General features: G+C 46.8%; 1 protein-coding gene across 1 annotated transcript in view; it reads right to left on the bottom strand.

The window, feature by feature from the left end:
- Positions 1 to 9,145, bottom strand: part of PRKCZ (protein kinase C zeta) — a 1,951,357-nt gene extending 1,942,212 nt beyond the window's left edge. The window contains exon 1 of the mRNA XM_069610174.1: positions 8,896 to 9,145. The gene's annotated coding sequence lies outside the window, so the exon portion shown is untranslated. The remainder of the gene's footprint in view (positions 1 to 8,895) is intronic.
- Between the last annotated feature and the right edge of the window lie 9,766 nt (positions 9,146 to 18,911).

Here is an 18,911-nt window from a genome sequence, read left to right as displayed (position 1 = left end):
CCTCATCACTGATTATTGGGAGAGGAAGAGCAGCAGCCCGCGCCAAACTAGCACGACGCGTGCTGACAGCATTAAAAAAGTCAGCTCTTAAGTCTTTCATTGGTAAGCCTGTTTTCTTTCTCCCCATCTTCCAAAACACTTTCTGACCCACTTAAACTGTGACCGTCAGTACACACAGATAGGAGATCAGATTGTAACTCTAAAGACACACACAGGGGTGATTGAGCTTTCACAGTAGAAAATTTGCTCTTACCCTCTAAGGCCTCCAGTTTTATCCTGGTTAAGTACTCCACAAAAGATATAAGGTGGCGGAAAGCACCCCACGCACTGCGCACAGTGAACAGTGATTTCTGGTGCTTCACGGTGCGCGCGCAGGTGCGCTGCACCGATGGTATTAGTAGAAAGAGGAGAACTTTGCATACACTGTGGGCGGAGCCAATAACGCTGACTAGAAAGAAACAAAAGAAGAAAATGTGAGTTACTGAGGTGTAACTTGTGCGTGTCAAAGAAGATTAAACATCAGAGTCCATAGAGTCCATATGCCCATACGTTTGACAAGATTGTGTCAGTCCAAAACAAGTTTTGCCCATAGACAATACACAGGGTAATCACCTCCAGGCAGCGCAGTGTCACCGCCAAAGACGTCCTCCAGGCGGCAAAAGTAGAAAAGCACAAACGAACCACACGGACAGCGGGTCCCTCCAGTCAACAGTGCTTTCTGGTGCTTCACGGTGCGCTACACCGATGGCATTAGTAGAAGGAGAGGAGAACTTTGCATACACTGTGGGCAGAACCAATGCCGCCGACTCCAGGCAGCGCAGTGTCACCACGGCGGCAAAAGTAGAAAAGCACAAACGAACCACACGGACAGCGGGTCCCTCCAGTCAACAGTGCTTTCTGGTGCTTCACGGTGCACCAATCTAACCTTCATGGGTTATTTGAAACTGATATCAGGCAAAGGAGATTAAGCTTCTTTTGAAGTGCCCTGTGTGTGTTAATTTGTTTCCAAAGTAAATGTTAGCCGTTCAGGGAGGGAAGGCCCTCATTTGATGATATTCAAGCGGAATATGGATGGACATGGCTGTGTTTTACTGGAACCAAACTGTGGGATGTTTAAAGATGGAAATAGCACCAGTGCAAGGTAGTTTTTAAACCCAGAACATTTTCTTTTGCAGTTTTACATTTTGGAGATCACAACAAAGCAATGCTGAGCCATTCTGCCTCTGAATTCCTCTTTTTGGTGCACATGAAGAAAATAAAATGCAGCCATTCTCGGGGTGTCTCGCCCCATATGTGCTCAGCAGAGACAGCACCGCAATTACTTCTGTAACTGCTATAATGCAGTTTTGTGATGCAGGGGTTTCTGTTGGGCTGATAAAAGTACCCCACAGAATTTGCCCCTGCTCCCGGCCTTGCACATCCATCTCAGTGTTGATCCGCACATCCATCTCAGCGTTGATCCGCACACAACAAAGGACCACTTCCCTCCTCTCCTTTCAATTCGGGCTCCCCTGAGCCGCGACCAGTGTATTGTTCCCTGCATTCCACACCCTTTCATACTCTGACTATTGTATTGTCATTCTATTGCATCGTTTGCTTTTTCCCCTTACATCCGGGTCTACTTGGATTACTAGTGTTTGCGTATTTCGTTTTGTAATGTGACCATTATATTGTTTACATTCTGCATCGTGTTCATTTCTCTTCTTCCCCTTTCGGTCCCCTAGGACTCACAGTTTGCGTATTCTGTATTGTACTTCATTCTCATGCCTTGGAGTACTATTGTAATGTACATTTGTTGCTATCACTGTTTCCTGCCCCCCCCCGACACTCTCCCCAAGGTTCCAGTGCTCTTATTCTGTGGTGTACTTACCCCCCCCTCTACTACTCTCCGCTCTGCACCCACTATGGTGCTCTCTGTCCCCCCTCCCCATCTTTTCCAACTGCTATTCTATCCACTATCCTATCCCTCTCACTAAGTCTGGTAGGAAGCTCAAAAGGGACATCATGGTCTCCAGCTCAGGCCTCCCTATCGCTGATAACTACATCAGTCCAGACAGACCATCACAACATCCTCTGTCGTTCCCTCTCCATGCCTATGGATCCCCCATATGCTCTCTGTTCCCTCTCCTTTTTCCTCCTCTCCCATCAATGATGGTCTTTGAGGAATGGCCTCCTGGCCCCCTTTCATTCCTCAAAGACCATCATTAATGTCTACTTAAATGGCACCGTCTTGGTCGGGGCCCTCAGGCTAATCTCCTTTTTGATACACACTTCCCTTCCTTCTCCTGCTACTCCTACCTACCTCTATCTGACTTCACCACCACCATCACCTCTCCTACACCCTCCGCTGCTTCTCTAGCTGCTCTGCCACCTTCTTCCTCCAGCACCTTCTTCCTCTCCAACTACCCCGCCGTCTCCTTCCTCCTCTGTCCATTCTCGGGCACCTCTATCACTTCTGCAGGGCGTATCTCATGCCTGTACACCTACACAGAAGTCTTGCAAAGGTGGCAATCTGCTCCACGTCCCTATTCTTGCTCTGCTATTAAACTCTGATCAGACATCTGCCGTCTCCTCGAAGAGCTTGATCTGGATGTACTCTGTCTCACCTACACTTGGTTCACAGCCAGCTCCGTCACATGTTTTGACACTCGCCTCCCCGATGCCCCCAAGATCCTCTCTGAACCAAGAACCAAACGTCCTGGAGGCAGAGTAGCCGTGATCTTCCCTGAGTGGATCCCTGCTTCTGTCATTCCTACACAGACTTACTACTTCTTTTAATGCCTGGTTTGCAGGCTCTCCATCTCTCCTGGCCCCTCTATCACTATGGCCAACATCTACAGGCCACCTGGCCAGGTCGCCCTCTTCATCTCAGAGTGGGCGGACCTCCTCCCTTCTCCTCCTCAGAGACCTCAACATCCACTTGGATGCTTCGCAACCGCTGCAACTCTCTCTCAAGCTCTCTATTGTTCTCTCTGGCCCGGGTCACTCTGCAGGGCACACCCAGGATGTTCTGATCTTGTCAGACCTCCCCCTCTCCAACCCTCTCACCACTCCTCTTTCTTAGACTGACCACTTTCTTCTCTCCTCTCACCCATCGCTCTCTGCCCCCTTAAGGTGGGTGGCAGTGCTCAGGTCACCTTCTCTGTCATCTGGCCCATGAAGCTTGCGTCAGTGGAGGCTTTCTCTGATATTTTCTCTTGTCCTGCTACACCTTCGGCTGACTCACACTCTGACACCAGCCCTTTCCAACCTTTGACTCTCAATCTCTAGTACTCTAGGTGTCCTTGCCACTGTCAGGAGGATCTGTTTGAAGCATGCATCCAAGTGCAACTCTCGGTACGATTCCAGCCTTGCCACCTTTAACCGCAAGTGTAGGGTGGCTCAGAGCAAGTGGAGGTCATCAGGCTCATCCTCCGACAAACTGGCCTCCCACCTGCTCCAAAGGAAATACAGACTCTCTGTCCTTTCTAAGAAGAGAGCCTACATCCAAGCACATGTCTCTGCGCCCTCTAACAACTCAGACAATCTTTACATAATATGCAAGGAGCTGGCCAATCCTGCTGCAGTCTCCACCTCTCCTGTTCCCTCCCAGGCCATTTGCACAGCTCTGGCATCTCATTTCAATACTAAAACTCAGGACATCCTGTCCCCTCTCCCCTTGTCCCTCTTTCCTCTCCCCTCTTTCCTCTCCCTCTCCCTTTCCAGGCCCCTCTCTGGCTGATTCTCCTCTGGCTTTCTCCTCCTCCTTCTTCGTGTTCACTCGAGATGATGTTTCTAGACAAGTCAGATCTATGAAAGTCTCGTCAAAGTTCCTCCAGAACCATTAAGGACCACATCGACACCCTTGCTCCAGCCTTGGCCAAGTTCTGCAATCACTCTTTTGCCACTGGAACCTTCCCCTCCAACTTTAAGCACTCCCTTGTGCACCCCCCCTCAAGAAGCCCTCTGACAATCCTTCCTCGCCAGCAAACTACCACCCGATCTCCATCACTCCTTTCCTGGGCAAACTCCTGGAAAAGCTGGCCATCTCCCAGCTTAATTTACATACTGAATCTGTTGGTTGTCTCTATGACCACCAGTCTCGCTTCAGAGCAGCCAGAAGCACGGAAACTGCTCTCCTGAACACCTGTAAAGACTTGCCTGGTTGACCTCCTTTCTCTCAGATCGACCCTGCCCAGTCCAATTTGGGTCTTTCATCTCTTCTACCTCTCACTCTATATGTGGTGTTCCGCAGTGGTCCAACCTCTCTCCCTGGCTCTTTAACCACTACCTGGCAACTCTGGCCCACTGCATCTCTACCTTCTGTTCTACCTTTCAGCGTTATGCGGATGAGACTCGGCTCTCCTTCATGGTCCCCTAAGCCTCTTCTGCTCCTTCCCTCATACCCGACTGTCTCCAATCCAGGAATGGCGTGCCTCCAACGATCTCTGCCTTAATGCCAGATCTTCCTCATTGGGACACCTCCTCCCGCCTTCCCTCTCTCACTCTGGCCGCCCACCCTGGGCCCTCTACCTGCACCTTCCTGTGAGGCTAAGAACCTTGGTGTCAGCTTTGACTCCACCCTCTCTCATCACATCTCTAAGATTTCACACTATAAGCTGCACCTCATCAGAGGCATTCTTCCTTTCCCTCACTTTCTCCCAGAAGCTCACTGTCTCCAGAGCCCTGGTCCTCTCTAGGCTGGACTACTGCAACAGCCTTTTCTAAATCTGCCTGCCTCTACTCTTTGCCCTTTACAACTAATCCAGAACAGGACTGCAAGACTTGTTCTTGGCCTCAAGACTGGGATCGTATCTCCACAGCCCTGAAATCTCTCCACTGACACCCTGTGGCTGCAAGGATCAAATTCGAGACCCTCTGCATTGTCCACGTGGCTTTCTGGGGTCTGGGACCACGCAACATCCAACTTTCTCTTCCTAAGCATCTGCCTTCTCAAGCCCTCTGCTCTTCCACCTTCAACTCGCTTAGGGTCAGACGCTTCTCCATGCAGAGAGTGGGTGGTATAACTCGGTCCTCGACTGGGGCCTCCCAGCCTCTCTCAAACTTGAGCAGGACCAACTATGGTTCCGGAAGCAACTCGACCTTCCTGTTCGCTTCTGCTTTCTCTCTCCCTTGCTAATGCCCTTGTCTGCTGCAAACTGGTTACCTGGCCATCCTCTGAACTTACGGAATCAGGCTCCTGCACGGCCAGTTGCCCTTGTACTGCCTCAGGCCTCCCAACCACTTAGGGATGTATCTGCAACCCTACAGTCCCCAGACTCTCTGCACTTATGAGCCACCTGCCTGGCAGCACTTACGCGTTCCTTTCCACTCTCCCCCTTCCCCTTGGCACTTCTTTCCCTTCCCCCACAATTGCACGATCTGATTGACAAGGCTTAGCATGATCGCGTTTGTCCTCCTTCCGTCATCCCTTCCTTGTCGTGTCTAGAAACAGTTGTGTACAAGAGCGTTATATATGACTTATCATATCATATCACCAAATCAGAGCAGTGCGTTTGCCTGTTTGCAATAACTCAGACAGGTCTTGGAACTTGTCCGACAGGACTTGGGCCGTATAGCATCCGTATAAAATATGATTAATCTCAGTGCAGAAACATGGCCACAATCTTCCTATTCCCTGAACAGCCTAGACTTAATGTATTTAGTGAGAGGCAGACCCATCTTATAAGTAATCTTGAACTGCCACGCTGTTTGGCTGTCCCTTTTTGCATGGTCCAGCTTCCAAAACTGCATCTTGTTCAATACATGGGTGAGCACCTCCTCCACTTCTTCTGTGTCGTCAAGGTGCTTCCCGGTGGGCCCCTTCTCATCAGGCAAATAGGGGTGAAGAGGACGAGGACATTCTTCTGCAGACTTATCCAATCCGGTTTACCGTCAGCCCTCTTTTCCTCCTGCAAACAACTTTTCTGATCCGTTACGTCAGATGATGGTCAGACGCAGCCCACTGCCATCACTTTTTCCTTTTGTTCTGGTTGGGCAGGGGTTCAGAGGAAGAAGTAGAAGAGATAGCCGGTGGACACGGCTCCTAAGAGCATGTGCCCACTGTTGCAACATTCAGGCCCTCATTACAAGTATGGCAGATTGGGAATAAATTGGTGGTAACGGAATTACTGCCACGTTTCCCGCTCTCCCATATTACAGGTATGGTCCTGCAGTTGAGGATTTACCTCCAGCAATTTGCTGGAGGTAAATCCTCCAACTCTCCACTGAAAAATCAGCAGACTTGCTGTGCTGAAAAAAAAACAGAGTCCTATGGTCTCGAAATATAGGGATTTACACTGCCCCTTGAAATCCGGCAGTAATTCCACCGGACCAAGTGGCTGTAACAGCAATTCCGTTTGGTGGTATCTTGGCAGATTTACCGCCCATATACCACCAAACTCGTAATGAAGGCCTCAGTGTTTGCCAAAATGGAGAATTATTTGGTAACAGGCCCGTCCTTTGCAACCCTGTGACACGAAGTGCCTCACTTGCCTGGGGGAAGTGACTTTCCAAGTAACAATGTTCCTGCAGCTCCCCTTAAGCCTCCTTACCTTCTGGCCTGGGTATGGCTTGACTTCTGGCCCTTCCAACCAAGCCCAGTGGCTCCTAACAGGCCACTGCTTCATCTATGGCACCAGGCCCAGATCCAGGATTTACGGTACCAGCTACTTACCAAGGACATGCCCCTGGAACTAACCACCGCGGCCACAGACCAGGCCTGCAGGAGAAGTTATCTTTCTTAGGCTGCACACAAACCCAGGAAGCATGCACCAGAGAAGCAAGTGGCAATCATTGGTTATGGGGGCTTGATGCCCGGGTGAGGTATGTAGGGGTGTGGCTTCAAAGAAAGGACTGCAGAAACCAGTGGGAAGACAGAGCATATTCAAAAATGTGTACTGGTACACAAGACACTGAAGTGGGGCTAGTTTAAACAATATTTAAGCTACAAGTAACCAATCAAGTGTGGCCCCCAAAGCATTAAAACTTAGGATCAATTTGAGCAATTCTTATGCATTTAAACAACTACTCTAGTAAACAATGGTTTATGGGCGAACCCTCATCTATCCAAAAAGCGTTTTAGCAATAATCAAACTATAATGAAGTAGACAACAGGGCTCAGGCAGTTTCAACCCTCTGTGGAAGTGGACCAAAGTCAACATTTAACAAGTCCTTACAAAAAAAAACAATGCCCTACGTACTCCCAGTAAAACGAGGGATGGAATTGAGCTGCAGCAAGATGGACCTGTGCTCCCACAAGAGTTGTCTTGCTGAAGCACGGTTCCGTGGAGACACACACAAGGCACATACCTAAGTTGAAGAAGCTCTCTACTACTGATTGTTCATAGACTGCTGAAGGCTGTGCTTATGAAATCTCGAGGCATGCACACTGTGCAACGGATCTACAAGCTGCCTGTGGCAGACTTCGTTTGCTCACCCAGGCAGCCCAAGGCAGAATTGTAAAATGGTCCAAAGCTGTATATAGGTCTTGTACTTTGCACACATTTTACTGTTATGGTGAGTTTTCTGATAAATGAAATTAGAATATCCAGTTTGCATTGCATACTCAGAAGGAACGCATGCTTGAATTACTATCACAGGTATGCTCGATACATTGGGTGTCATTTTTATGTTCCCAAACTGAACTTTGCATGCAAAGCTGCCAGCATACGACATTCGCCGCACCTGCATTATTGGCCTCCTACCCTTAATTTCACCCATATCACTTTGGCTATTGCCCTCTCCCCCCCAAAAAAAAAGGTGGGCGGGGGGCTCCTCCAGTTAATGTTGTCCATTTCCAGCAATTGTGGGCAAACACGGAGCATATGACTCAAATTTCAAACAATTCCAGTCTGTTTACAATTTCTACAATACTAGCAAGAATTTAACAACGTCTGCGTCTCCTAGCAAAACTAGTATTTTTGCATTAGTTACCCCTTTTTCAGATAGAACGTAATCGTCTGGGACCTCTACTGCTCATGTGGGAATGTACTCAACACAAAACAATACAAATGAAATCATGACTAATGGTTCTCAGACAGAAAATAGCCAGTTCTGGAAATTAGACTGATATACACGCACACAAACAAAAATATAACAAAAAAAGCATTTAGATATTTAAAATGTGAAAATACTTCAAGAGAGCAAGGCATTTCTAAACTAACCAAAGTACTAGATTACAGTGTTCTTTGTCAAAAAAAAGCACATGAATGTAAAAGGTCTCAAATGATTCTAGGGCCCCTGCTAAGCATCTTCTCCCTCCCATGTTCCACTCGATTAAAAAAGTGGCAGTCCAAAAGCTAATATAGGCAATAGCATGTTCACCTTTTCTATACAGCGCTATATCATTTCCGCTTTTCAGTGCGGAAATATTCGTTGTAATAACCAAAGAGCAAAGTTACGTTTATCGACCATGAAAGGCTGATACATGTTCATGTGAGATGTGAACTTGTAAATGGCTACTATAACAAGATGCCGCTTAACGCGTGGTCCACCTAAACAGGACTAAAAGGAGTGTGTGCCCGTGTCACGCCTGCGAATCGGACTTTGCTTTTAATGCAAATGCTAGCCCGAAACCTTGCAGTCTTAGAGCTGTGCAACCCTGCACGCTTTGACCCTTTAAGGTTGTGCATTTGACATGACAAATGGAGCTGAAACAGAGTATTTGCCCATCCCATTCACATCCTTTATCCCAACAAAAAAACAAAAAACACAGCATGGAAAAAGTTACGGTGTTGCTGTAAAATTGCGTCTTCTTAAAATGGGACAGTTGCATAATTTCTATTCTCAGCGATCCTATCCGTAGAGCAAGGTCTGCGACCCCTTCCATTCTCTAACGCAGGTGAGTAGCCAGGATTTCTTTTAACCCTTCCCATCGCGGAGTCAGGGGGCGCAGTAGTGGTTCCAAACACCTACCTTTACGTAGCTCTTAACTCCAAGACAAACAAAACTCCTATGACAAGAAAAGTGGAAGAGCTACTCGAAGAAGTCACCAGCTCGCGCGACTATCCGCAACAGGTGACTCGGGAACGGATACTCAATCACGTTCCCTCAGCCGACCCCTCGAGGACACCTTAGTGCCCGGGTGCGGCTTCCTACCCAGGAACGCGGAATCAGATGCTGGACATTTTTCCTGAGGTATGCTATCCCGGTAGCGACTAGTTGTGATTAGAGGAGCGGACCTAGCAACGCTAAGGCATCAGGTGACGTAGCCGACACCCACGTCACGTTTCTCGAAATGTAAATCTTTAACATTCCTGCTTGAAGACCAAATTCCGTCTACAGACCGGGAAGTGGAGCTCTGCCGTGGCGAGGGTGGGTCGCGGAGTGACAACTCCTATGCGCCTGAGGAATTTTACAGGTGGCAGAGAAACATCACACGCAAACTTTCACTTCCTGTGGCGAAAATACGTTTATTTCCACCAACTACCTGCCCTAAACACTTCGGTCTGGGATCTCTTTGCTCGCACTTAAGCAGTGACATCAAACGTTGATCTGCCAGTGTTATTTGTAAGCATTCTGCTGAACGTTAATGGTTTCATTGCAGCTGTAAATGTACTCGTGGCGTAATAAAAATGTCTTAGCAAGTGTGCCTTAAGCCACTTGATTTATATCTATTCTTTTCACCAAAGTACTGTTAAAAACAAGCTTTGACAAAGCCTACAGTGTTGCCTTGTGTATAGGTATTAGATAGGCATTTGCCAGGCACTGCTTTCATATGCTCAGGTGCACATGATCGTATACACCTTTTTCCAGCGGGTTCATTATGGCAGTACCAAAACCCAAAACAGCTGGCTTTTCCAATTCTTGTTTTTCTTTTGTTGTTTGGGTGTTTGTAGTTTATTTTCCCATCTCAATGGCGCAAGATGTGTTGCTGTGTGTGGGTCAGCTGAGGAACCAGCAAACTTGTGTACTAATCCAGTCCTACTCACTTGAAGAGGGCCTCCCCGGATCGCACCATTGTAGCTAGGAATCTTGGAGTCCTATTCAACTCCTCCCTTTCCTTAATCCCTCATATTCAGGACCTTGTCAAGAAGTCCCACTTTTAGCTCTTCCATCTCAAAGGGATTCTACCCTTCCTCTCCTTCCCCCAGAGACTCAATGTTACCCGTGGTTTGGTTATCTCCAGGCTAGAAAACTGCAATAGCCTCCTCCTTAATCTTCCTTCCTCCACCTTGCGACCCCCTCCAGCTTACCCAGAATAGGGCAGCAAGACATCCTTGGCTTCAAGCCCAGGGTCCGCATCTCTCCTGCCCTACAAAGCCTTCACTGGCTCCTGGTCCGTCTCAGCATGGATTAATTTCAGATCCCTCTGTATCGTACACAAGGCTATCTGGGGCCGGGAATCACTCTATCTTCAACACTTCCTGACCAAATACTTTCCTTCTTGGCTCCTCCGTTCCTTCGGCAGCAACTCCCTGCGTTTTAAGCGCTTTGCTAAACAGAGAGCTGGTGGGCGATGACTTTCCTCGGCCGGCTGCCTCCTGTAGAACAGCCACCCTCTCCTTTTGCCTCTTGAGCAAGAAAATTCTGAAAAAGCCTCAAGACCTTTCTCTTTACCTCCTCCTTCTCCTGCTCGCTTCCTTGCTAATCCCACAGCAGCGTGACGGATGTGCAGGGCCCTTATGTGTCCTCAGGGCCTTGACCCCCCACATCTCTCATCTCATCTGCTGTCTTTCCTTCCTTCTACTGCACTTATGTACGTCTCCTCTCAGCACTTGCCCTGAGCACTTCTCCATGAGCATCAAAGCACCTTATCCCTCACCCCTCTACCCATCTGCAATTGCACGTTCTGAACACCCACAAGGAATAGTAGGTTTGTCTCCCCATCACTCGATTCTGAATATTTGTTTGTACTATTAATGCAATTCTATATCCTTGCTGTAATTCATTGTCTAACTCCCCTCCCTCCACCCTGTTTCCCCTATGGGCACTTTGAAACAGTTTTTCTATTTGCATAAACGCCTAATAAGTGACCAATAGATACATTAATAAATACCTCTTGGCGAATGGTAGGTTTCTGAAATTTGGTTTCTGTCCTCCCCCACAGTGGAGAGATTTGGGAGCAAAATTCAGGTTACCAACAATTCTGGGGTACAAACTCTCTAGGGGAATTTGGGAGGTCTTGTAAGAGAGTAGAAAATGCAGGAAAGTCTCTTCCCACAATAACTTCTTCGGGGAGTCCAGGAATAATGGCAGATGACACCAGCCGTGATTCTCTCCTGATGTTAATGTACACAGATATTTTGGGGTAGATTTCATTATCTCTGTGCACACACGTGACTCTAACTAGTTCTGCATTTCTTAGGTCTGCTGTTGTCACCAAATCAGCCCCAATAGCAGTCTGTTTGCTGCCTGAATCAATTAGCACCTTTACTGGTCTTCTGTTTACTAGGGCTTTTTCATATGCAAAGTCAGTAGAAGACTGACATAGACATATGCTGAATGTTTCTAGATCGGCCTCTGTTTCTTCCCACTCGTCCCCTCTGAGGCACTCTATTTCCATTGATTTTTCTTGTAGATTTTTACGGCAATGTCTAGCCAGACGGCTAGTTTCTTTACATGAAAAACAAATGGGGGGTGACGTCTTAATCCCTTTGAATTTTTTTCTCCTGCTTTCCTCTCTACCCTTCTTTTCTAGTTTTCTGATCTCTATTCTTTCTTTCGTGGTCCATTCTTTGCGTTTAGGGAGCCCTCTATTTAGTACCTAGGTTTGGGAACGGTATGTGTGTTTGTGATCTTTCCGTTCTTGACTTCTATGTACAGGGCCATGATTAGGGTAGGTTGGTTTAGCTGTAATACTGCTTTCTTTAAAAAATGAGGTACTGAATTGCTCCAGAATTATCATTTCAACCAATTCTTCCATGGTCTTGTTGTTAATCCAGAGGGCTACCATGTTCTTAATTCGTTCCCCTAATTCAAGTGGTTTTCCCTGGGGTTAAATCTAATAGCCTGCAGTTTCTGTCAGTAGAAGTTTGGCCTACTCTTTTAAGAAGTCCCTCTTTTATGGATATAAATATAGCTCCCTGGGCAAGGTTAAGTGGCTGAAAGGCGGTCTGTAGCTCGCCTTTCAATAGGGGTCCCAAATAAAACATTTTTAAATTTTCTTCCCACCCCAATTGCTCAGCTAATCGCTCAAAATTCAAAAAGAATTTCCCAAGATCTTCACCTTCCTGATAAGGCTGTAGTATCCCTTGTGGAAGTATGGGTCTGGCCTGTAATTCGATTCATTTTGTTAAATTTTCTTGAAGGTGGGTTTCGGCCTGCATCTGATGGGTGGCCATTTGGGCCCACGACCCTTCCTGTCCGGCTAAATATCGTCCTAGGTCCATCACTCCTTTCCTAGGCAAACTCATTGAAAGCTGGTCATCTCCCAGCTTAATTTTCATTCTGAATCTGTTGGTTGTCTCAATGACCATCAGTCTGGCTTCAGAGCTGCCAGAAGCACGGAAACTGCTCTCCTGAACATCTGTGAAGACCTCTCCAACCTTGATTCCAACACCCCCTGTGTCCTCATCCTACTTGATCTCTTCTGTCTTTGACACTGTCAACCATGGCATCCTGCTCAACCGTCTCCGTGATAAACTGGGTATCACTGATCAGGCCCTGGCTTGGCTGACCTCCTTCCTCTCTGACCGACCCTCCCAGGTCCAACTTGGGTCCTTCCTCTCCTCTATCTCTATCTCTACCTGTGGTGTTCCCCAGGGGTCTAACCTCGCCTCCTGGCTATTCAACCAATACCTGGCACTTCTTTCCCACCGCATTGCCACTCTCTGCCCCAACTTTCAGTGCTATGCAGATGATACTAGGCTCATTTTCAGGCTCCCCTCAGCCGCCTCTTCTCCTTCTCTCATCTCTGACTGTCTGTCTGCCATCCAGGAGTGGTTTGCCGCCAATGATCTCTGCCTTAATGCCAGTAAGACTGAGATTCTCTTCATCGGCACACCGGTTCCCTCCTTTCCTGTCACTCTCTGGCCGGCCTCTCTTGGCCCTCTTCCTGCTCCCACCCGTGAGGCTAAAAGCCTTGGGTCATCTTCGACTCCACACTTTCTTTCTCTCCTCACATCTCTAAGAAGTCACACTACCAGCTGAACCTCCCCAGAGGTATTCTTCCTCTCCTCTCCTTCCCCTAGATGCTCACCGCCTCCAGAGCTCTGGTTCTCTCTAGGCTTGACTACTGCAACAGCCTCTTTCTAAATCTGCCTGCCTCTACAACTCTTCCAAAACAGGACTGCAATACTGTCCTTGGCCTCAAGCCCAGGGATCGTATCTCTCCAGGACCAAAATCTCTGCACTGGCTCCCAGTGGCGGCGAGGATTAAGTTCAAAACCCTCTGCATTGTCCACAAGGCCTTCTGGAGCCTGGGGCCTCAATACCTTCAACACGCTCTTCCTAAATAACTTCCTTTTCGGGCTCTTCGCTCATCCGCCTCCAACTCCCTCAGGGTCAGTCGCTTCTCCAAGCAGCAAGTTGGTGGTAGATCTTTTTCTTCTGCTGGGGCCTCCCTCTATAGTAGCCTCCCTACCATCTCCGGTTCCGGAAGCACCCAAAGACCTTCCTCTTTGCTTCTGCTTTCTCTCCTCTGCCCTGCTGATCTCCTGGCTGAATCTGAAACTGCACTGGTTACCTGGCTACCCTGTGATCTCGGGCCCAGGTTCCCTCCCCACCAGCTGCACACCTGCACTGCCCCCTTGGGACTCCTTGCACTCGGAGACTGTTTCTGTATCCCTACAGCCCCTACTAGCTCTTGACACCGATGTCTTCACTTGCCCTTGCACTTGCCACCAGCTGGCTGCACTTTTATTTATTATTTATGGTCTTATTTATTTTACTGTTGTCCTATGTACTGCACTGCCTCCCCTTACCCCTTCACTTTTCTCCCCCCCCACCCCTGCACTTGCGTGATCTCAATGTCACATGGCTTGGTAGGATCGCTGTCGCTGTCTTCCCTCTGTTTCCCTTCCCTTGCCTCATCGCGCCTTGAACCACTTGTGTATCGGTGCGTTATAAATCCCATATCATATCATAACATCTTCAAGGTTGGCCATATCCTCCTGGGGAGTAAGGGTTTCCTCTGCAACACTTTCTGAATCATAAAAAAGAGTTTCACCCTCCGAAAAGATTTTGAAGTCGTCTGACTCCTCTGAACTGGACCCTGATGGAGGAGGAGATCTGGGTGTATTGATCTCTACACCCGATGGGCCAGGAACTGAAACTAGTCTGGTACCAAAGAAAAAAGTTCTGAGGAAAGGTGGATTCAAGACACTACTGCCTCTCCATCGCCAGGGCCATAATTGGCTCCAGGCTTGACTACTGCAATGCACTACTCATCGGCACTTCCGCCAAGAATGTCGCCAAACTCCAAATCGTTCAAAACAACGCGCTCAGAGCCGCCACCGGCCTCACGCGCAAAGAACACATTTTGGTACTTAGAAGACTGGTCCACTGGCTCCCAGTCAAGGAGAGGATCACATTCAAAGCCCTGTCTTTGACTCACAAGTGCCTTCACAACCTTGCCCCCCCACGTGTCATGTAGAATCAGAATCACCAAACCCGCCTCCCTTAGACCTTCCAGATCCCATTACTCTAACCTACTAGCTGTCCCTAGAACCCGCAAGGTCTGGGCAGGCGGCTCCAGCTTCCCTCCAGTCGCCCCCCTACTCTGGAACTCCCTACCGCCCCAAATCAGGTCCATTGAATCCCACTCAGCCTTTCGCAAAGCCATCAAAACAAACCTCTTTGTCTGACTGTTTTAACCTGGATTCTATGACAATTTGCACCTGCATGTACTCTGTGTTACTCTGTAAACACTTTCTCTGAACTGACTGTAACAAGTAATACTGGGCGGCTTCTTTGTAACCCTTAATCAAGCCCTTTTAAGCTCTGACATAGCGCCTCGATGCCTGTGGGCTGCCGTGCGCTCTACAAATTTAATTAAAATAAAAAAATAGGTCTAATGAAGTTGTGGGTAGGCCTTATTTTGAAAACTATTAGATCCCATTGTTGAATATTATAGTGGGAGAGCCGAAGGGTATCTAACAATATACCCTTCACAATCTTGTTGTCCAATTGGAATTTGAAGTTGGGAGAACAAGGCTTCTTTTATGGTGTATATTCTATCAGGATATTCAATAATCCTATTTTCTCCTTCTGGTGGTATGACGATTATTAACATTGTTTTTCAAATGTTGTCAGTTGAATCACACCCCACTTCTGACACCATATGTAAGGAAGGTATGGCATCAACAGTAAGACAGACACAAGTGACCACAGTTCAACGGTGTTTATTGAACTTCAATAATTGAAAAACGCTTAAGGTTTTGAAAAATGCCTATCTAATCCTAAATCTACAGATGGGAGCAAGCTACGACCATCTAATAATAATAAATCAGTCCTAGTGGTGTCTTGTAAAAATAAAAGGGCCTATACTAATAAACCTATTGCCAATCCTTGCCTCTAAATACAAATAGTGTGGGAAACAGTGTTATTAAAAAGAAAGAAGTGTTCACAAAATTATATATCAGGATGTACAGGCCATTGCCTTCCCTTCCCCATGTTTTCAGCACGGGACAAGGCGGTACACTTGAGCTTAGCACAGTCTCTGGCTTCTCTAGCACTACGATACAGTTCAATCTTTAGCATCAGGGCCTTTCGTGCCCAAGTTGCTTTGCCTTTCAAACTCTCTTCTTCCAGAGGGCCTGATGCGACAAACAATAAGTTATTTTCCTCTTTAGATTTCACAAATATTCAATTTCTCAGGCGATTCACTATTCACCTTGGATCCCACTCAGCCGGTCTCAGATCCTCTCAACACAATGTTTGTAGGACATTCATGCATCCAATTTCTCGGGTGATTCAGGGTTCAACCTGAATCCTCCTCAGTCGGGCTCAGATCCTCTTAAACACAATGTTCAATTAGTCTCCTTCAGCCGGGCTAAAACCAATTTCAAGTTAACCTTTTATCACAAACTTGCTCTAATCAAAAGCTCTCAGCTATCTCCCTCCGTCGGGCTCGGACCAACTTCAGTTGTCATCAACTTTTTTTACGTTATTAACATCGAAGACTTTTGATTGTTCACAGGATTTTACTTGATCCGTTGAAGGACCACTTCGATTCACAATTCTTTGTTACTCTTTCACTTTTGCCACCTTTCAGTAGGCTTCCTTACAGAGACTTTCGAATGAGCACCCACGAGGTGCCGGACCGCTTTGCCTAAGGTATTGTATCTTGGCTTCAAATTTAAATCACAAATTTGTTCTTCAATTTTACTTGTGTTGATTATCACATACGCTTCATACACTGTTCTCTTCAGCGTTCATTGTACAATATTGCCGCTGGCAACCTTGGCTTCAACACAGACAGATCTGGTATCGGTCTCCCCAACTCATCGGGTGTGCTAACTTCGCCGGCCCTGCTTTGTTGTAGGAGCCAAGGACGGTATCCCGGCAGCAAGCGATTCCCCCCTACTTGACTATCAGCGCGGGAGAGCCCTGTGGTACCTCCGACATACAATGCAGGATTTTTCAACCTTCTTTCTTGCTCTTACGTTTTCCACTCTCAAAGGTTCCTGAACGTAACAGTTCCTCGCCGAAGACGTCACAGGCTCTTCCCTCCTTGCGATCCTTCTATTAAACTGCCATATTGGAACTGCTGCTTCCTCGTGTGTTTTGCCTTGCTCAGAGTGTGCTCTCATGCTCCGCCTTTTATCCGTGTGGGGAAGTGTAATGGAAGTCAGGTGTGTGTAATGGTCAGTAATTGCCTGACCCTGCCTGACCCTTGTATTGGGACATGTCACGTATATGTTTTGGGTGTTAGTCCCTTTTCTCTTATAGCGGGCTATCTGTGAGAAAGTGTTCATGTTGAAAAGGGGGGAGGCTGAGTTCCTAAGTATCCTACTTGGTAGGATGGGGTAAAGGTGTTACAGGGAAGGGATATGACGTCTCGCCATCCGGTGTCCCACTTCCAATCCCGAAGACCCCTCACCCAGGTGATGCTCCAGCGCTGGTCCACCCCTAGGAACTGAATCCAAAAGCAATAGCCGTTTCCTGTCCACCTGGATGACAGATCCCTGGGGACTACTGTGTAGTTGACCCAACCCACCACTCAAATTGCATAACGTGATTGGCCCAGGATCAGACAGTTTTTGTCATGTATGGAATCTGGAATTTTAACCCAAGTCCCCTGGTTCCAAATTGTATATCTCCTCCTACAATATTTTGACACAAAAATAAGTTGCCAAAGAAAGCACAATACCAAAGCCCCGGTTACCACTGTCTCATATTAAGTCAGGATACAACATATTCTTATGCTGTTGTCTCTTGGAGGAACATGCCTCAGGGAAGCTCCCCCACCAAAGAAACGTAGCAGTACATAATTTATTTGACTTTTCTGTGAGAGAACTATGACTAACTAGCACATTTGCCACCAGTGTCCTAAGGGACAAGGTAGCCTGTGTTGCACGCTCTTTATATGTCCTCATGTCACTAAACTATGGTATATTACTCCATGTAAGCGTACAGTTGTTTTTATATCACATGCATATCAAAATCACTTCTAGCTGCTCACATCTGTATATATTGTGCAGAACATATGTTGTTAGCCAATGCTGCCCCCTGTCCATACTTCTACAAGAATCTTCCCCCTTCACCACCAGAATAATTACCTGCTTAATCATCCCTTTTTTTGTGTTATTAGTGTTTTGGTCCAGACATCAAATGTACAAACCTTTCACTATTGGTACAAAAAGAAGAAAGATAAAATACATCCTCATACATATTTTTACAGTAAGTTACTCATATGTAAATTTAGGTTTACAAAAACAATTAAAAGAACCATTCATAATACAGTTAATTGGAGAATAAAGTTTCTGTTGATTATTGCCTTAACTCTGCAATTTGTTTCATTATTAAGGCGAGAAACCCACATAATGCAAGAATGAACTGTGCCGTTGACCTCCCATCAAACCAGCCCACATCAGATCATTTACTATTGCAGTTCCTAGATGTATTTTTCTTTCATCATTTAGTGCCGGACAGTTAGTTACTAGATGCTTAATAGTCTCTTTAACAACCAAATTAGTACAAAATCTACAGGTCTGGCCACCCAGACCCGAGTCCCACTTGCTTGTTCTTTCTAGCGTCAGAATTTGGTTTAGCCTGAAACAAAGATAAATTGTCCTTAAATTTGGACAGGGAAAGATGAGAATATAATTTGCAAACTCTTCTGTTTTAGTGAGGAATTTAGCATATTCGCCATACAGGGAATACGTTCCCACCTGATCAGAGGAGACCGTCCAGTCATGTTTAAAGGGATTCTTCTTTACGGTAGCCAAATGATAGTTAAGCTCTTCTTTAGATGAACCAATTGAAGAGAGTGTTTCGGTCATTTGCTCCTTGAATTTGGTAATGCTAGCACCAGACTCCCTGGTTTGATCCTCACCCCAGCTCTGATAAAGGGACATAAGAGGTGGATTTAACAGTTTATCCTACTCGGCCATCTTTCTCCACTTGACTCTAGTTGCAAGTGAGATTGAGGCAAACTCTTGTCTAATAATTGAGTTTGGGATTGAATTTGCAATTCCCAATGTTTTCTTCCAGAACATTCCCCGAACCGGATTGAGGTATTCCCCCAAATCGTTCCGGGAAAGGTCCATATCATATAGCAATACTGCCTCCACACTAGACACATAGCACTGGAGCAAAGGTTTAAGTGAAAAGTGACACAATTGAGCATAAACCCTCTTCATTTTTGCCGGCAAAGGCGTGCACTTCCCCTTAATCAAGAGTTTCCAGCTTTCCTTGGAACTCGTGTTAATAATGTGGTACCCCAAATATCTCAGGGATTGTACCCTTTCTAGGGGATTGCCTCCTACTCGCCATATCATAGATTTGGGCTGTCTTTTATTAGAAAAAACAATGACCTTAGACTTTTG

This window comes from Ambystoma mexicanum, chromosome 8, assembly GCF_040938575.1.
Source record: "Ambystoma mexicanum isolate Mex_15411 chromosome 8, UKY_AmexF1_1, whole genome shotgun sequence".
NCBI lineage: Eukaryota > Metazoa > Chordata > Amphibia > Caudata > Ambystomatidae > Ambystoma > Ambystoma mexicanum.
Note: the sequence above shows the minus strand (reverse complement) of the source record. Positions and strands in the feature narration are given on the sequence as shown.